Source organism: Pleurodeles waltl, chromosome 7, assembly GCF_031143425.1.
Source record: "Pleurodeles waltl isolate 20211129_DDA chromosome 7, aPleWal1.hap1.20221129, whole genome shotgun sequence".
NCBI lineage: Eukaryota > Metazoa > Chordata > Amphibia > Caudata > Salamandridae > Pleurodeles > Pleurodeles waltl.
Window position 1 is genome coordinate 1,435,456,026 of NC_090446.1, and position 18,177 is coordinate 1,435,474,202.

General features: G+C 44.0%; 1 protein-coding gene across 2 annotated transcripts in view; it reads left to right on the forward strand.

The window, feature by feature from the left end:
- LOC138246450 (putative methyltransferase DDB_G0268948) overlaps window positions 1–18,177 on the forward strand; it is a 182,185-nt gene that overhangs the window by 122,566 nt on the left and 41,442 nt on the right. The gene's annotated exons all lie outside the window — the stretch shown is intronic.

The following is an 18,177-nucleotide window of genomic DNA, read 5'->3' on the forward strand; positions in this document are numbered from 1 at the left end:
TGGCACTCTCGTCCTATCAAGATTTCTACTTTCTAACTTAATTTCTTTATTGGAACTCTGATACTCCCATAGGGAAAAGCAGTGGGCTGGGTTCGACTGGGGCTCACAAGGCCAGATACTTTTGCAGAGGTCCCGTTGAAATGGTTTGGCTGTTGCAGAAAAGTTCTTATTGAGGGAAACCAGTTTCTTCAGTCCACTAAGGTTGCAACTTGAGCAGATCAGGTTTGGTAGGTTGTACTGGTCATCTAAAGATTTTGAAGTCAATTGTTTTGTTAAGTCTCAAGTTCTCAGAGATGTTAGGAGAAGTCAACTTAGGCACAACCAATTGTCCTAGAACCTCAGGAGCGCCAGGTTCCACTCTGCAAGAAGCCAATGAACAAGGTCAAGGTGATGGCCAGTTGGAATCGGTCAGCTGGGAGTTGCAGGAAAAGTCCTTGTGTAGCCTTTTGTGTCCTTGTAGCGCAACAAGAGGTCAACTAACCCGACCTTGGAGTCCACTCTTTGTGTTGGGTAGAAGAAGGAGCAGGTCCCATCCTTCAGGGCCCTTTCAGGTCAGAGATAGCAAGTCAAGTCCTCTTCTCTTTTTCCTCAGGTCCAGCAGTATTCTGAAGCAGGTATTTTAAAGGGCCAGTTTTATGCCAGCCACTAGCTTGTGGTGACGGTGTCTCCTAACCCCTCCCAAACAAAATTGGGTAAACTTTCCCAGGGGTAACTATACCTACTTTTGCGCAAGTTCCTGTGCACCCTATAGCAAATGATCCCACCGTGCCCTCTGCATCTACACTACATATAAGATGGTCACACTCATCCCTTCATATGTAGAACCTGTGTGCTCATCCAGAGATGTGGCCAGGGTAATGAGCAGCCCCTTCTCTGGGGGCACTGCAAACTCGTTCTAGGGACAGCTCTCACCCTACTGGGTTTGGTGCCTGCTTTATTGGAATATATATGTGGTCACTGGGTAGTTATAGTAAGGACCACGTTTCCATAGAAGAATAATTTTTTGGTTTGCTTGTAACTTTATAGCAAAACTTTCTTCAAAAGTCTCATCCACCTCGTCTCCTTTCTGGAAACTGTCAGGGTGATCCATCAAGAAGGGGCTGAGAAAGGGGAGTCAAAACTCCTTTTCCCTATTCAGTTTTCCAAAGTTAATCAGATACAGCCAATACAGCTGCTTGGAATTACATTTTTGGTTCATAAAGAATGCTTTTTGTGATCAGGTGTAATTGCATTCAATGATATTTGAGAAGTTGAGGATAAAAAAATGAGATATTTTATGCCATTAAGGATCCGCGGAGCTCACAGATCATGAGAAAAGATCTGATTAGCTGCCAACACATCAGAAAAGATGCAGTCACTGGCGGTTTAGGACTTGGGGAATGAGTCATCTGTCCTAGAAATAAATCTAAATAAGATATAAGGGGTAGGGTAGGGATACCATGCTCCCCTAGGCTTGTTGAGTGGGTCTCTGAGGGACTCTCGCTGGGGTAAACAATAACAGTCCACAGATCCACACAGGGTAAAAAAAATATTGATCTCCTGACTTCTATAACCCTTCCCTAGGTTGAGCTGTGGTGCGAGAGTGGTACCCACCTCCCCAAGCCTTTGTGAGACTGAAGAGACCTCATCCCCTGAGCTGTAACATTATAATTAGGGGAAGGGTGTACTGCCCCTCTCGGAACCTTCAACAGGCCCTGATCAATAATCAGTCGAATGAGGCACGCAGCCCTCTCCACCAGCCTTGAACAGGTCTTTGGTACCCCATCCGGTGGGGCTCATAATTCACAAAAGGTTAGGGGGGTTGTGTGGCTCCCTACCCCTGATGATGGGAACCAGAGAACCCATTCTCCCAGGGCCAGATATGGTTGCAGTTTCTGGTGTATCACATCTCCTAGGACACTGCTTTTTTTTCTGACTGGGAGAGTACGGGCACAACCTGCCTCCACTGTCTGGGGCAGGAAACAGAAGATTGCTTCAGCCTGGTGGAAGCACCAAAAAATGCTGCTCCCGTCCTGGTGGGAGCAAACATAGTAAGCCAGCTCCTGCCAGTATTCTGTCTGATGCTGGCCAGGGCACTGGCTGGGGCAACAGGGGACCTGGGACTCCCCCTGCAGCCTCCAATGGACCTAGGCACCCAATCCCCCACTAAAAATGTAAAGCTACCCGGCTTTAGCCAGGGGAGGCATCAGGGCTTGTTGAGACTCTGGGGCTCCCCCACTATCTCAAAACAAAATTAAAGATGTGGGGGTTCTGGGTTGGCACCTGGGCATCCACAAATGTATTTAAAAAAACAATAAATTACTAACAGAAGAAGCTAATTTATTATCCACTGCTCCAGCAAGGAATGCTCCATTATGTAGTGGAACATTTATACATTTTTGTTTGCTGGTGGCTTCCTTAGAATAGTCAAGGACCCCACCAAACATTTGTTTAATGTTGTAGGGACTGCATGGAATACAGGAGTTGCCAAACATTAAATAAACAGTAGGCCTTTTGGGTCATTGAATTGATGACCCCAGGAGAGCTTCCCATATAATTATTAAAGCACTAATTACCTCACATATTACATTACTAATGACACATTTTTTAACAACATTGATTACATCACTACAACATCGTAAATGACAACACTGTGTATAGTAGCGGTTCCCTACAGCGTCTTGTCCAATACTCCTGATTGCCAATGGACCCTTCATTGCCTCGCACCATTCCTTTGCCAGAATATTGCATAGTCTAAAGTACCAAAGCATCAATTGTGCTTTGCCTTTTTTATTCCAATAGGCTGCTAAGCTAATTTTAGCTCTGCAAAGACACTTCCATTATTAGACATTCTAATTGTGTTTGATACTTTAATTTGGGAATGTGGAAGGCGAATGGAGCAAAAGATGGGGTAGACACTGCGGGGTACGTGGTGTTGTTTTCATTTTGGCCAAAAATTTACAGTAAAGCTTTATCTGAGGGCGATTTTACCAAATGTGTTTGAAATCTTTAAGTACCCCAAATCCCCTCAAGCATAATGTGCTTGTGCATGGCTAAAATTTGTCAAGCATGGAGGATAAAAGTAACAACATATAACCTCATAATGTGTGCTCCTGCCTGCTATGCTATGCTTTAATTACCTTGCCATAGGTGGTATCATTAATTCTTTCTTACTTCAAATCAAAACAAGTTATTCCAGTGTGACTTATAATGGCAATGCATCTAGTAGGAGATCCTACGTGGAGGTTTTAAAACATTTAGGTGGTCATTACAACCCCAGCGGTAAAATCCACCTACTGCCATGGAGACGGCTGCCAAAAGACCGTTGCCGCGGCTACCAGCCATACGCCCATTTATGCAGGCAGATTGCGGTAAGATGATGCTGCTGCCAGCAGCAGCGCCACGCCAGTAGACCTCAGTAGACCGTATCATGACCCATGATACGGCCTGGCGGTGTTCTGATGGCGGACCTTGCTGCTGCCAGCAGCGCCCCATCCCGTCTCCTGCCAGAGGACCCCCTGACATCAGGTAAGTAGGGTGCTCCGACAGGGGAGGGGGTTGGGGGGAGTTGTGTGTATGGGTATGTGTGTGTATGTTTGTGCATGCGTGTCTGCGGGTGTGTGATGCGTGTTGTATGTGTGTGCATGTATGGATGCCTGAGTATGTGTTTGTTGTGTTGTGTGAATGCGTGTGTGTTTGTATGTATGTCAGTGTGTATGGATGTGTGTGTGAATGGATGTATGCATGCGTGAATGAATGTGGGTATGAGTGTGTGCATGCATGTGTTTGTGTGTGCATGAAGTTGCGTGTATGTAGTGGGAGGGGTCTGGGGAGAAGGGTGAGTGGGAGGGAAACCAGGGGAGGGGGGCAGGGAAGACCCCTATCAGTGACAGGGAAGGGATTCCCTGTCACTGATAGTGCCTACCACCATGGTTTTCGTGGTGGTACGGTTGCCACGAAAACCATAGCGGTAGGCAGGGTAATAATCCAGCAGGTAGGCAAGTGACGGCTGCCGGGCTGGAGACTGGCGGTCGGTGAGGTACATTGGCGCTATCGCCAGCCTGTTGGCAATACCTTCCTCCATATTAACGCCATCCGCCGGGGTCATTATGACCCACTTAGTGTCACCAGTATTCATTCCACATTGTGTGATTGGAAGAAGTTCTCTGGTTGCATCTTTCTTGATTTGTAGTGCTTGACTAAGTGTCCTATTTGCACATCTTTCAGGTTCCTCAAGTGGGGACCATTGTCTACAAATAGTAAAGCAGTAGTCTAATAGTAGCCTAATTTCAATTTATCAAACCGTGCTGGCCCTAGTCCTTGTAAGAAGGCTATGTTATAGTAAATGTGTCATGTGAGGAAGTAAGGGCTGTCAAATTAATGTTTCTACTGCATCCCAAACTTTTAATGCTGTTTTGTGGATATGTCTTATAGAAGTATTACATGGTCTGCCTGCTTTTGGTTTCCATATTGAATCCCAAATGGTGCAGCCTGTCACTGTTCAGTCCATCAGTAACCAGTGGTTGTCCATTTCTCTGAGTAATCAGTTGGAGATAATTTAACGTTGTGAGATACTGCAGAAGGTTGCAAAGCCTTTTTTTTTTGCATTTCATGACTCTCATCAGATACATGTACCTATTCAGATACTCATTGTAATAGACAAAGAGTGCTTAAAGATGCTCAGTTGTTGTAGAACAGTGTTGTTAGAGTATTACCAATGGAAAATGGCATCTGAGCTTGAGAGTCAGTCTCCACCATCTCCTCTACTAGACTGACAGACCTTTACCTCTTTCAGGACAAAATTAAAAAAGGTGACACTACATATAGTTGTTTTGTTTTCTTTTTCCGAATCAGCAAAACACCTTATTGGCATGCAATATCATCAGTTGGTCCTTGGTTTTCAGTTTCAATATGGTCCATAAAGGGGGCTTGTAGGTTTGCCACCCACTCTGTTCAATAGGTTTAAAAACCCTAACATGCAGAGTAATGCCAGATAAAAGGTAGCAGTTAGCTGAAGGAGTCACATAGGCTCAGCAGCTATGGCTAATATGCTTCTCTGTTGCACCTCCCTGCTTGAAGGCGTGTGCTGGTGGTCCAGTGGGAGGGACCTATATTACAATACTGCAGGTTGGACCTTTGGTGAGGACCCCAACCTGTAAAAGATACACCTTGACATGTTCCTAGGAAAAGCCTATGGACACTGTTGGACTAGTGCTGTAGTTTGGTGATGCTGAGCAATGGTGTTAGTGGGAACTGTGGCAGTCTTGTTTGCAGTCTTTTTACCTCAAGGCGGGCCAGCTACTCGCCCTACCTGTATAGTATATCTTTGTGTGATATATTGCCTGCTGCTGACTACTATCTGTGTGGCGTGACTAAGTTCTAATTTTAGAATGAGAGTGTGAATCACTCACTGTGCTGCACCAAAAATGGATTCTTGAGATGTGTGCCCTCTGTGTGCGACTTCATATTGTGCCCATCAGAAAGCTGAGGTGAATTACTGCCTATCAATAAAACATATACAAAGCACTCGCCAAAAGCTCCATTGGCACTTTTGCTGTGGTAGGGGCAGGTAAATCCTCTACCAACAGTAGCCGCTGGTGGAATTTGATAGTGGTGGGGCACAAGACCAATGAACAATATTTTTACATGAGAGCACGGGAAGCAAGGGAGTCCAACCGTTCTGAGTGAGGCTGATGGGAGCTCCCCCTACCCCCAGGACATTTTTTTAAATGGTGCATCGTGGTGCAAATTGAAGCACTACTTCTTCACTAAATAGACCAAAAATGCAGTTTCTTATTATTTATGAATGAAAACTCATAAATATTTGGGAAAAGAGAATCAGCACCATATTTTAGTAGATATGGTGCTGTCCTTCTATCTCCCTTTCATGCAACATAGAACATCACAGCAATTTTGCTTCCTGCTTTGCATGAAGCAATAGGATAGTTGTCTCAATATGTCTGATCTTTAAGTTTAGCAGTCCAAAGTGCTTATGTACACCAGTCATTTAGCACCACAATCACGGAAGAAAGCAGCAAGCCCATGACCATGTATTATAGGAAGTAATATTGTAGGGTAAAAGAATCTTGCAGGTTACCTCAGTATTCAGTAACCTTGTAATGTTTTGCAATTATTAAAAAAAGTAGTGATTATTGATATCATTCATACCCAAATTAGGTAGCTCTGACCATCACTGTCTGCTGGCTACAGGCCAGCAGATAGGGGGCGTCAGCGTTACAGCACTTCACAAGCTTGCCTGAAGCAATTATTTCTTGATTAACTGATTAATTGGTGTTGATGTCTTTCGGGGTCACATATTGGAGCCTGTCCCTTCCTGGTTAAATTATGCCAGTGAAAGGGTTTGACACATTGGAGATTAACCTCATGCTAAGGGTTTGTAACTTACACCGCAGAGTAAGTATATTTGTTCTTTCTTAATTACCACTGGTGGCCACATCCACTGTGGTGCTGCATCTTTACCTTTGGAGCAGCTTACATATCACAGATAGTTATCTAGCCACCACAGATACATCAATATCAACAATGTCCTTATGTGACCACCATATATTGGTGAGGCTTGAAATCATAGATAACTGAATCACAAAATGTTGTTCGCTATAAACACACACATATTCACACCACTGTCACTATTTGTCTTTACTGCTTCTTGGTTGTGTTTTTTTTCTTTTCTGCTTTGGGGACATATTTCACACACTTTTTGTATGATAAATGGACAGTGTTATTTGGTGAAGATTCTATGATAACAAAGTATCCTTTTATAATATCAAGAGTTGGTCTTCTGTTCAGCTATGAATGTTAGCCTTAATTGCATATATTTCATTAATTATTATAATTTGGTTATGAATTATATCAATAAGAACTAGTGGGCATATTTAACAAAGTTTTACATTACCGCTGTCCACACAAGATAGTGCAAGTGTGAAACAAAACCTAGATGACATTTATCAAGCCAATCCCGACCACCACGAGTGGCACTGTAGTGCTTGCCAAATCTGGAGTGACATAAGGCAGCGCTATTCAGACTCATGAAGGAATTCCATAGGTGGAGCACGGATTTTCTCACACATCCGCCCATGAATTTTGGAGCATTCCCAGATTTATCAATAGTGGCAGACCTGGGAATGCTACACCTTCCCAGGGCATGCGTAGTAAGGAGAAATATCTTTGTACTTGTTTTTTCCTTTCTCAAAGGATTTTTTGTGTGCAGAAAGGTGACTGTAGGAGGCTGGCCTGGTATGTGGTGTGTGCATATGGTACTTACACCGTATACCAGGTCAAGGTATCCCTTATTAGTGTAGTGCAGTCAGTGCCTAGAAGCCAGGCTCTCTAGAGGTAGCTGTGGATGAGCAGCCAAGGCTTATCTAGGAGACATGCAAATCTCATTAAATACTAATATAGTCACACCGTACTTACACACATGAAAGAAAACACTCAGTGTTAGAAAAATAGAGGTACTTTATTTTGGTGACACAAATACCAAAAATACCATAGAGATTGTACTCCCTTAGGAGGTAAGTGATACACAAATTATTTATGCTAGTATGCAGAAATAGGCATAAAAACAGCTAGAAAACACTGTAATTAGTGAAAATCACAACTGTTAGAAATAGTCCTAGGGGGAGCACAAACCATATACTAAGAAAGTGGAATGCGAAAGTCGGTCCCCCACCTAGGTAAGTGTAGTGTGTAGAGGGGAGCTGGGACTACTAGGAAAGCCCAAAGGTAAGTACCACAACCCACCACAGCAACCATTAAAGCAGGAGTAAATCAATGAAAATTCCCCAGATCACACACAGAGTAGAGAAGAAGAGTTATGCAAAGCCCAGAAGAGACTGCAAGACACCAACAGTGGATTCCTGGACAAGAGGACCTGTGGAAGAAGGGGACCAAGTCCAAGAAGCACAGCAGAGTCCAGGAAGGGAAGAAGCCCACACCCACCAGCCTGAAGGTATAAGAGGTGAGCCACCGGTGAAGAAGAAGAGTCAGCATTGCTCCCAAGAAGATGAAGTCGGGTTCCTGGAGGATGCAGGTGATGTCCCATGCCAGAAGGAGTATTGTAGTTGGGTTTGCGTCTTTGGGTTTCCGCCAAGAACCCGTAAAACCCACGGTTACTTCAAAGTAGAACTACGGGAGACCAGGAAGGACCAGGTGGACTCTACACAGGAGGGGGAGTCACAGGGGGCCCTCATCAACACAGAGAGCCCACAGATGCCCAGGCAGCAACCTCAGGAGTTGCACAGGATGGGGACAGGAAATTTGCAGAAGAGGCCAATACAGCAGGACGAAAAAGACTCCCATGCCACTGGAGAACCAGTCAGGGAGCTGTGTGTTGCAGGAAAGGTTTTTGGTGGCTCGAGTTTAAGATGCCTGAAGATCTTGTGAAAGGATATCAACAAGCCTTGGTAGCTGCATGGGATGTGGGTCACGGCGGTACTGTCCTGCGTGGGCAGGCAAAGGCTTACCTCCACCCAAGTTGGACAGCTGGAAGAAAGGACCAGTTCACCACCTGTGATGCAGGATCCATGCTGCTAAGCAGGAGAGAGGATCCACATAGCTGGTCGTTGTTGCAGTTGGTTCCTGCAAAAGCAGGGGAGTGACCCCTTCACCCCAAGGGAAATTCCTTCTTCCTTCTGATGAAGACTGAAGATGGGCTGTCCTCCTCGGATGCACTACTGGGGAAGTGTTGCAGTTGCTAGAAGAAGCCAGAGATACAATGTTGCAGGAGGTGTCTTGCTTCTTTGTTGCAGCTTGTAGGGTCCTGAAGAGTCCAGATGCAGTTTCTTCAGTCAGAAGTCGAAGTGGAGGTTGCTGAGGATTCCTGCTGGAGTCTTGCAATCTGAATCTGAGGATGCACCTAAGAGAGCAACTCTAAATAGCCCAGAAAGGGGGATTGGTCACCTAGCTGGGTGACCACCTATCAGAAGGGGGCTCTGATGTCACCTGCTGGCACTGGCCACTCAGATGCTCCCGGAGTTACCTGCAACCTTGAATCCAAGATAACAAAACCCAGGCACCCTCTGGTGGAGCTCTGAGCACCCCTGGGGTGGTGATGGATAGGGAAGTGGTCACTCCACTTTCCTTTGACAGTTTCGTGACAGAGCAGGGACTGGGGGTCCCTGACCCTGTGTAAGCTGGTTTATGCATGGAGGGCACCAAATGTGTCCTTCAAAGCATTGTCAGTGGCTTGGGGAGTTTACCCCCCAATCCTGTTACTCCTTTTTCCAACGGGAGAGAGTGTAACACCCCTCTCCTAAAGGAAATCCTCTGTTATGCCTTCTTGGGCTCAAGCTTCTCAAGCAACAAAAGGGCAGAAACCTGTCTGGAAGTTGGCAGCTTCTTGGGCTGCCTGGAAACCCTCGGAATACTATAATGGCAATACTGGGGGTCCTCGAAGGAGCCCCCGAGTGCATGGATTCATACAACCAATACTTGCAAAAGCATTGAGGTATAATTCCAACATGTTTTATAAAAAAACACTATGTAGCTGGACATTAGTGTTGACCTATGTCCAGTACATGTGTAAAATGGCGTCCCCACACTCACAAAGTCTAGAAAAATGGGCCTGTAGTTCGTGGAGGGACCTCTGCTAGTGCAGGGGTGCCCTCACACACAGGTACTTTGCACCCTGCCCTCTGGGCTAGAAAGCCTGCCATAGGGGTGACGTATATGTGACCTGGTGCAGTGGAAAATGGCAGTGAAAGGGTGCTTGCACCTTTTCACGCAGGCTGCAATGGCAGTCCTGCCAAACCCTTTGCATGGACTCCCTATGGGTGGCAGAATAACTGCTGCAGCCCATAGGGATCCCCTGGAACCTCATTGCCCTGGGTACCTAGGTACGATATACTAGGGGCTTACATGGGGGCACCAATATGCCAATTGTACGATGAAATACAGTGATAACAGTTACCAACAACTATATTTAAGGGAGAGAGCATAACTACTGGGGTCCTGGTTAGCAGGATCCCAGTATACACAGTCGAAAACACTGACAAACAGGCAAAAAGTGGAGGTAAACAAGTTAGAAAGAGGCTACTTTCTTACATTGTCCCTCTGCAAAAAAACAATCCTGTCTAAAAGACAGGCACTCTTGCACTATGGAGCAGCAGTGGCTGCGTTGGTGCTAGGAAGCCAAAAGTGCACCACTGCAAGGAGAGAGCGTGAATGAGCATTGTTAGAAATGGGGTCTGTGTTTGGCAGTCAGGTTAACCCCATCCAAGCAAGGACCCTCACACAAGTCAGGATAAAGGAGAATCACCCTCAGTTAACCCCCGCTCACCCCATGGGTTGCTTGAGATGAGCAGGCAGGTGCAATGTGTAAAGTATTTGTACCAACACACACAGTAATACAGTGAAAACACAACAAAATGGACACCACACCACCTTAGAAAAATAGGTAATATTTATCAAAATCAAACAAAACCCAAACAGCAAAAATCCAACATACACAAGTCAAGATATGAATTTTTGAAAGAATAAGAGTCTTAGGGTCAGATGTATCAAAGGATTTTACATATTGGGAACCTCTCCCGGAACCCACCCATCAACATCACCGACACTGGTGCAGCTACCCCCAACTTCAGGCAATGGGTCAACACCTGTGCCAATACTCTTGCCCCAATCAAGAATCCCTCCAACAGATGCACCGACAGAAAGGCCTTCTGGTTTACCGCCGACCTCCATGAATCTCAGCAAACCTGCTGAAGACTCGAAAGAATGTGCTGCTAAGATCAGACTCTGTACAACCACACAGCCTTAAAAAACGTCATCCGCAAAATCCACCAACTCATCTGAGCCACCAAGAGAACCGCCTTCTAAGAGCCGAATCAACAGCAATGCACACAGCCACAAGGAGCTCTTCAATGTCGTGAAGGAACTCTCCAACCCCAGCTCCAACGCCAACGACATCCCGCCACCCCAAGACCTCTGCGACTCCCTAGCCTCCTACTTCCACCGCAAGATTTCAGACATTCATGACAGCTTCAGCACCAAGACCCCCCCGGCAACCACCAACACCACAGATTCACCTCCAACCAACCTCCTGCTCTCCTGGACCCCTGTCAACAACACCATCAAATCATGAACACCATCCACTCTGGCACTCCATCTGACCCCTGCCACCACCCCATCCTGAACAAAGCAAGCTCCATCATCGCACCCCAACTACGGAAGATCATCAACAGCTCCTTCAAGTCTGCCGCCTTCCCGGAGAGCTGGAAACATGCCCAGATCAACGCACTCCTCAAAAAACCCAAAGTGGCCCGAAAGGACCATAAGAACTTCTGTCCTATCTCCCTGCTCCTGTTCCCGGCAAAAGTCAATGAAAAGCTGTCAACAGACAACTAACCCACTTCCTCGAGGAGAACTGCACCCTGGACCCTTCCCAATCCGGATTCCGAAGCAACCCCCGTACCGAAACCACCCTCATCGCCACCACCGATGACAGCAGAACCATACTGATAATTAATACACCAAGCACTCGTCTTCAATATAATAATCAAAATCACAAATGAGTCCCAAATTTAATCCAGATATTCTTTTTTATTGCTTCCACTCCAGCTAAGCCAACTCACGTTTTATCTGGGTTATATCTCCCCTCGACTTCCTCAGAGCTTCCTATGGCTGTCAATAAGATACATTATATATATACTTTTCAGTCTACTCACCAAAATATATCTATATGTGCCAACCATAAAACTTGTGCATTATACTTTCTTAAATATTGGTCAATTGGTGGGAACCATTCTACTTTAATATGTGTTTTAACTATGATCCATAAACTTAGAATTTTACATTTTAAATACCCCTTATACGTTCCAAAATTATTTATCTATATGTTCTTAGTATTGTGTCACAACTCATTTGTGCTTCAAACATGCACACACAAGTGAAATTCCCAATCCCATAATTGTGTATTAATTTTGTCTATCTGTGTGAAATCCATGTCTCATATAAGCCATAGTACCTGTTTTGTTATTCTTATATCTCCAAGTGTTTCCTTTTTTCTATATGTTGAATTCCTCCCAAATTTCCGTTCAAATTGTACAAGTCTAATTTCTGTACGTCAATAAAACCATATTGAATAGTTGTTAACTTTTCCTAGACTTATCTCTATAATTAATAACTTATCAAATAAAAGCCTCTCCTCCATTTGTTTACCTCCTTTTCACTTACTTGTTAAATTATCTTCCTTATTAAGAATGCTTCCTAAACAATGTTCAAAGCGTATCCTAAAAATAAATAGTATATACCTCAATAAAAATACGAACCCCGTCTGATAATTATTTTCAATAACTTCACCTTTCTTCCTCATGAACACCGTTACACCCACCTCTATCCTCTAACGAGTTTACTTCTGCACCACGAATACGTTAATGGATAATCAAACAGGGTCCGTTTACTTCCTGATTGTTTAAATAACCGCTCCTACTTGAAATAGAAAGCGGACTTCAGTGTAACCGTGACTACTTTAATAGACTTCCCAATGGAGTCCGTCTTCTTCCTTCTCAAATAACAACTCGCTCCTGCCGAAAATAGAAAGAGGACTACCTATCTCATATGGTTAAATATATAAAGCTCCACACTGTACCTTTTCTTTATAATTCTTATTGTAAATACTTGTCTCATATAAAATCTTCCGCCACAACCACTATTAAGTCAATCTTTACCTATTACGACATATCTCAAATAGATACCCGCTCCTACTAATAGTAGAGGGAGGGCTATCTATCTCATATGGCTGAATATATTATATTCCACACTGTACCTTTTCTTATAATTAATGCCATAAATGCTTGTCTATTCAAATCATTGTCAATTATTATTATTATGATAAATAATTCAATATTATACACTAGATGCTCAGTTCAAATGTCTACTATATATATTTTATTCAACTTCTAAAGGTAATTTATTTATCGTCTGTCCTTCTAAACTAACCCTTCTGATAAGAGTTATTGTAGTTTTATAAAAGGATGATCTATATGAGTTAATAGCTGAATCTCAACATTAATATCTCATATAAAGGTAAACTACACTCTCTTCCCTATATCAGACTGTTAATAATCTCATCAACAATTGTTTTTAAAGCTAGATATTGTCTACCATCTTATAATAATTCCATAATTGAATACTCTCTATATTCTCTTATTATTCTCTTCTTCCCTAATCATTTTTATTAACAATGATCCATTATATTATATTTATAATTCAACTTGTGTGTGCATTTCTTGTTACAAAAATTACTTACAAATCCAACCCCAATGCAGCCTATTATCTTCTCCTAAAACATAAAGACTAAAGTTCACAATCTGTGTTCAATCCACATTCTACTGCTCTTAATCGCATAATCCATAAGGACTCTTTCCACCTTAATGCTAATTCTCTGTTTCCTCCTCGGTGATTTATCCCTACATATTCAAATCCAAAAAAATGTAATTCTTTATGCACATTTTGTGCAGTACAATACTCATATGCATTGCAATAGGATATTGTTCATCCTCTTGTCTAATTGCTCTCCATTGTTCTGCAATTCTAACCCTGAGAGGGTGAATTGTACTAGCTATATACATTTGTTCACATTTGCAGACCAGCATGTATATTACATGAGTCATGTTACAATTTATGTATGTTTGAATTGTATACCTCTTATTTCCATATCCATGAAAATCCTTTTTTGCCCATTTACATACCCCGCAACTTCCACATTTGAAGAAACCTTTATTATGTGTGTCCAACCAATTTGTCCCCATTCTTTTATTTGGATAGCTGGGGCAAAGAAAATTACCCATTTGTTTCCCTTTACGATATGTAGCTATTGGTTTCCTCATTATATATTTTCTCAGTATCTGATCTTGCATTAGAATATCCCAATGTTTTCTCATGCTTTTCAACAATCCAATTTGTTTTCTGTATAATTCAAAATTATTCTTATTTTCTTTTCTCTGTCTATCAAATTCATGTTTGTTTTTAATCCTAAAGTGTGTTCCCGGGAGATCCGAGTTGCTTTTCCCAAGAGATCTTCACAATCTCCTCTTTATATCCTCAAGCTAAAAAGTGTTTTCCCATATCCTGTATACATTCGCAAAATTATTTATCTCTACTGCAATTCCTTCTCGCTCTTATCATTTCTCCATATGGTATTGCTTCTATCTGGCACATTAGATGTGCACTTGTGGCATACAATATTGAGTTGCACGATGTTGGTTTCCTATATAGTTTACTTTCTATCTTATTATTCTCCACGTACAACTCTACATCTAACAATCCTATACGGGTTAAACTTTATTGATATGTAAATTTCAGATTCACCCTATTGTTATTTAGATATTCACAAAACTCCTTTAATTTCTCTAAAGTACCAGTCCATATTATAAAGCAATCATCTATATATCTTCCCCAATAAAGGATATATGTATTCCATTCTGCTGCTCCACGTCCCCATATCCAGGTCTCCTCGAACCAGCCCATGAATAAATTTGCATACGAGTGAGAAAATCTCGACCCCATCGCCACTCCTTGTTTATGCCTAAACCATTCATCATTAAAGACGAAATAGTTATGATTAAGAATAAGTTCCATCATTTCTATCAACATATTTGTATGTTCCATTAAACTTGCTGACCTCTTATTCAACATGAATTTGATCAGAACCATAGTGGACAAAGGCGAAACCACGGCCCTCATCCTCCTGGATCTCTCAGCTGCATTCGACACCGTCTGCCACCACACCCTACACTCGCGCCTCAGCAATGCAGGAATCTGGGACAGAGCCCTTGACTGAGTCACCTCCTTTCTCACCGGCAGAACCCAGAGAGTCCTCCTCCCCCCATTCTGCTCGGAGGCCACCAAAATCATCTGCGGCGTACCCCAGGGTTCGTCCCTCAGCCCCACCCTCTTCAATGTCTACACGGCCTGCTCGCTAACATTGCCCGATCCCACAACCTCAACATCATCTCATACGCCAACGACACCCAGCTGATCCTCTCCCTTACCAAGGACTCCGCCAAGACCAACCTCCACAAAGGAATGAAGGCCATCGCCAAATGGATGAAGAGTAGCCGCCTCAAACTCAATTCTGACAAGACGGAAGGCCTCATCTTCAGCTCCACTCCCTCCGCATGGGATGACTCCTGGTGGCCTGCCACTCTCTGAGCCGGTCCGGCTCCCACCAACCACGACTGCAACCTAGGATTCAACTTGGACTCCTCATTATCCATGACCCAGCAAGTCAACGCCATCTCCTCTTTCTGCTTCAACACCCTCTGCATGCTCCGAAAGATCTACAAATGGATTGCCACCGAAACCGGAACAGTCACCCAAGCCCTCGTAAGCAGCAAACTGGACTACAGCAATGCCCTCTACGCAGGAACCATAGCCAAACTCCAGTAGAGGCTGCAACGCATCCAGAATGCCTCTGCACGCCTCATCCTTGACATCCCCTGCCACTGCCACATCACAGAGCACCTGAGAAACCTGCACTTGCTCCCAGTCAACAAGAGAATCACCCTGAAGCTCCTCACCCACACTCACAGAGCACTGCACAACACCAGACCAGAATACCTCAACAGACGGCTCTCCTTCTACAACCCACCCAGGCATTTCCACTCTACCGACCTCACCCTTGCAACCGTCCTATGCGTCCGCAGAACTACAACCGGCGGTAGCTCATTCTTGCACCTCACAGCCAAAACGTGAAACACTCTTCCCACGCACCTGCACCAGACCAAAGATCTCCTTACCTGCAGGAAACTTCTCAAGACCTGGATGTTTGAGCAGTAGCAGCACCTCCCCCCTTCCCCCGTCCCCCTTTCAGCGCCTTGAGACCCTCATGGTTGAGTAGTGCACTTTACAAATACGAATCAGTAAATTCCACCATTTGGGAATGCAAAATCGCCTTTCATGATGTATAAAAGGAATTTGCAGTGCAATTTTAAGGAATCGCAAAAATAGCGAATTGGGCATTTAGGAAATGCAATTACCACCAAATCCAATTTGGTGGTAGCCATGTGCAATTTAAAAAATGCATTGAAAATTAATTTTAAAAAATTACATGTGGTGCACACATGCCCCTATGGCATCTGTGCGCCTCACATGTCCACTGATATTTTTTGGGGGTGCATCAAAGGGGGTCTCAGATTAACAGGAATTTGCAAATTCAGAAATGCTAAACCATTCACACCTATGGGCCTACAGGCCGATACTGATGAATGGAGTCCCATTCTTTAATTGCGATTCGGTAGTAGGGATTGTGACATTCAAGAAATTGTTATTACCGAATCGCAATTTTCATACATCCCATTTTACATTTCTTAAATAACGATTTCTTAAAATTAGCTATTTAAGAAATGCAAACCGGGAGCTTGATATGTCTGGCCCTTAATCCTTAGAAAACTGTGCGAATGCTGTTGTTACACAAAGTACATGGTTAGTGTAAAAAATAAAGGCGAGCGTGCGTGCATCGGGAAAGGGTAGTGATGCATCAACTCCTTGTGCACAAGTGAGGCCGTGTATCGTTTCCTTCTCCGGTTGGAGATGCATCGTTTTTCTCCATTGCAAGAGAGCAATGTATTGATTTGCAGACTGGGCACCTCAGGTACGCACAGGGCCAGGTTGACTTTGACGCCCAGGCACGATGCTTAGAAAATCCTTTTGCACGGTGTTAGAAAATCATGCTGCGTGGGGTTTGCGTAGTTATCAGCAGCCGCAACCAGGTGTTGCATGTCGTTTCTCCAGCTGCGATGAGTTGATCTCCCAGTGGTGATGCAGGTGGAGCGTTGATTTTAGCCGCGAAGCTGGCAGCACCTTGTTTATCAGCAGCATTGCAGATGGTGCATTGAAAATTTCCCTGTAGGGCATTCTGTGCGTTTTCAGCTATTGTTCTGCCAACTTCACCTTTCAAGGGCCCAGGGACAGGATAGGGCACCACTTGGCAGAGCAGGAGTCTCAGAAGAGAGTCCAGGTGCTGGCAAAGGTAATCTTTGATGACCCTGACACTTCAAAACAGGATGCAAGCTCAGTTCAAGCCCTTGGAAATTCTTCACAAGCAGGAATATACCACAATGTCCAGTCTTTGGCCCCTTTCACAGGCAGAAGCAGCAACTGCAGTATATCCCAACAAAGCACAGCCACAGGCAGCGGCAGCACTTCTTCTCAGCTCTTCTCCTTGGCAGAGGTTCCTCTTGGTTCCAGAAGTGATCTAATTTTCAGGGGTTTTAGGTCCACTACATATGTCCTTTTCGGCCTTTGAAGTAGGCAAACTTCAAAGGAAGGTCTCTCTTACTTGTGAGATGCTGTCTTGCCCAGGCCAGACAGCATCTGACACATTCCAGGGGGTTGGAGACGGCATTGTGTGAGGGCAGGCATAGCCCATTAAGGTGTAAGTGACCACTCCTCCCCTCCCCTCAGCACAGATGGCCCATCAGGATATGAAGGCTACACCCTAGCTCCCTTTGTGTCACTGTCTAGAGGAGAGGTGCAAACAGCCCAACTGCAAAACTGACCTAGACAGGGAATCCACAAACAGGCAGAGTCACGGAATGGTTTCAGCAAAAAAATGCCTACTTTCTAAAAGTGGCATTTTCAAACACACAATCTAAATACAAACATTACTAAAAGATGTATTTTTAAATTGAGAGTTCAGAGGCCCTAAACTCTATATTTCTATCTACTTCCAAAGGGAATCTGCACTTTAATAATATTTAAAGGCAGCCCTATGTTAACCTCTGAGAAAGATAGGCCTTGCACAGTGAAAACCAAATTTGGCAGTATTTCACTATTAGGACATGTAAAACACATTAGTATATGTCCTGCCTTTAACATGCACTGCACCATAGGGCCTACATCAGGGGTGCATTACATGTAAGAAAAGGGAAGGTTTAATTCTGGCAAGTGGGTACAATTGGCAGTTTAATATTGCACACACAGAGACTGCAGTGCGAGGTCTGAGCCATGTTTACAGGGCAACGCACATGGGTGGCAAAACCAGGGCTGCGGGCCCAGTAGTAGCATTTAATTTACAGGCCCCGGGCACCTCTAGTACACTGTACGAGGGACTTACTAGTATATCAGATATGCCAATCATGGAAAGCCAGTTACACATACATTTTACATAGGAGCACTCGCACTTTAGCACTGGATACCAGTGGTAAAGTGCCCGGAGTACCAAAAACAGCCAAAACA